The sequence below is a fragment of the Penaeus vannamei genome, chromosome 43 (genome assembly GCF_042767895.1).
Source record: "Penaeus vannamei isolate JL-2024 chromosome 43, ASM4276789v1, whole genome shotgun sequence".
In the NCBI taxonomy this organism is placed as follows: Eukaryota; Metazoa; Arthropoda; class Malacostraca; order Decapoda; family Penaeidae; genus Penaeus; species Penaeus vannamei.
This window is the reverse complement of record NC_091591.1, coordinates 7,467,474-7,469,973: the sequence shown is the minus strand read 5'-3', so window position 1 is coordinate 7,469,973 and position 2,500 is coordinate 7,467,474. Positions and strand designations below refer to the sequence as shown.

At 34.6% G+C, this 2,500-nt stretch overlaps 1 protein-coding gene across 14 annotated transcripts in view; it reads left to right on the top strand.

Moving 5' to 3' along the window:
- LOC113824444 (uncharacterized) overlaps window positions 1–2,500 on the top strand; it is a 239,828-nt gene that overhangs the window by 225,421 nt on the left and 11,907 nt on the right. The gene's annotated exons all lie outside the window — the stretch shown is intronic.

Genomic DNA, 2,500 nt, shown 5'->3' with positions numbered 1-2,500 from the left:
TTAAAAATTACTTTTATTGATAAGTGATAGGACCTCCAAATAGCACTGTTCCTTAAACACTACTTTTGCTATTAAGAGTGATAGGTATTCCAAAAAGTCACACTACCTATAATATATCAATCTACTCAATTACTCAATCGTAAATTATTGGCAGTGTTAGGTACTCCAATAGGACTACTTCTCAAACTACTTTTACAATTAACAGTGACAGGTACTCTAAATAGGTCCTTTTTCTCTCACTACCTCAATTATCTCGGTCTATTACCGGTGTAACAGCCCAGACTACACCCCCCCCCCCCCGGCCTGAATATACCCGGGGTTACTTTAGGCTAGGCTGTTTTATACCCGGGGTACAAGTTAGGCGAGGCTAGTTCATGCCTCCGGTTATAAAATGGGCTAAGGTAGAATATGCCCCTTCTCTTTTGTATGTACCAAGTAAGTATATTACTATATTGCCAGAAAATAATTGCTGGGATTAAGGTCGATCATGCGGTGATCTCACAGCTGCAGATATTCTCTCTCTGATGAATTCTAGAGGACTCAACTTGTGAAATATCTGTTATGATGATACTTATTATGATTATAATGGCTTTTGAAGATCTTAAGATATTGCGGATCTGGCCCCCTAGATAAATTCAAATAATGATGATAATGATAATGATCATAATAATGATATTGATTATAATGATGATGATAAAAATGATGATGATAAAAATGATAATATGAAAATAACAATAATGATAATTATAATGGTAATGATAGTAGTATTATCAAAAATAATAAAACTGTTCATTCGTCCAACAATAACTATAAAACTAAGGACATGCACAAGGAATTTCTGCAGTTGTGAGATCACAGCATGAGCGGCACTATCACCAACCACTATCTTCTGGTAATATAGTAATGTGTTTGTTACATGCCAAAGGGAAGAGGTATATTCTAGCCCAGCCTATTGTATACCTGGGTATAGCCTGGGCTGCTACACCGGGGCATATCGTATACCCACTAAACAGTACTATCAGAAATGACGATAAGATTTGCAAGCGGCACTGAGAGCAGGTGCTTTATCTCGTGTTACGTAAGGGCGATTTGGTGCTTAAATAACGCTTTGTGTTGTCCTTTATAACCGTGCCGGGCGAAGGGCGTGTTGTTTTGGAGGTAAATTGACGCGGGAAGTTTTTATTTTTTATTTTTTATATGCTTTTTGGGGGTCGAGGGCGTTTTGGTGGCTGGGTGTTGGGTGGTTTGTGTTGGAGGAATTTTATGTGGTGTCCGTTGGGTGTGGTTTTATTAATACTGTATTATAGATCTTGTTGATTATAGATCTTGAGCCAAGGGTGATAATCATAGCTAAGGATTGGGTAATCGTTGCCAAATGAGAATGATTATAGCCAAAAGACTTTACGATAACTATAGCCAAAGACCCCATTATAATTATAGCCAATTTTTTATGGTAATTAAAGCGAAAAACTTGATAATTATAGCCAAAAATTTGATAATCATAGCCAAAAACTTGATGATCATTATAGCCAAAAACTTGATGATAATTTTAGCCAAAACCTTATGATAATTATAACCGAAAAACTTGATGATTATAACCAAAATCTAGCATAGTTTTGAACAGGCTTTTAACACAATAAAGTAACGACTCAATTACATCTTGACATCTACAGAAGACGACTATTTTGTGCCTATTACGATTTTTCTTGTTTTACCGTAAGAAAAATAATGATAATAAGAATATATAGAAATGAAAACTTTTATCAACAAGATTTGCAAAGTGAAGGTAATTTAAAAAAGACGCAAAAAACTAACCTAGCGTGACCATAAAATCTTACGATGGATGAAAGAAATTGAGGAAAGGTTTGAATAAGAATGGATAACTACAACATATGATTTTTTTTTTTCACCAGAGATAGAAGAACTTATCTAAAATCGTTACTTACATTTCGTTATATTTTCATGATGATTTATTTTCATTAGCACCTCGTCTGTATTTGTCTCAATGAACTCAGATCGTGAATAAAAAGGAAAAAAAAATAATCAGGTCTAATTTTATTGCCAGTACGTTTCGTTTTTTTCTTACGTCACATCAACCCCAATGTAACTGTAAATTAATTAGTAATGATGATTATGACAATGATCATCATAGTGACCTTTATCATAATGTTATTAATAATGATATGATGGGGAAGATCGTCATCATGAGGATGAGAACAGAGACGATGACAATGATAATGATAGTGATGACGTTAGTGATAGGAGTAGCGATAATGCTGATGATGGTAATGGCAGTGATGACGAAGATAATGATTATGATAATGATGATGGTGAATGGAGAAAAGAATTAATAAAATTGAGAAGCAAGAACAAGTGAACTGTGACTTCTCCCTCAGTTATTTTTATGAAGTTGCACAATGCAGCTGAAATGCTAACAAATGTGTAGTTAAAACATAGGAAATGTATGGTTCTGGGTCGTAGCGTTGCACTTGTTGGTGAA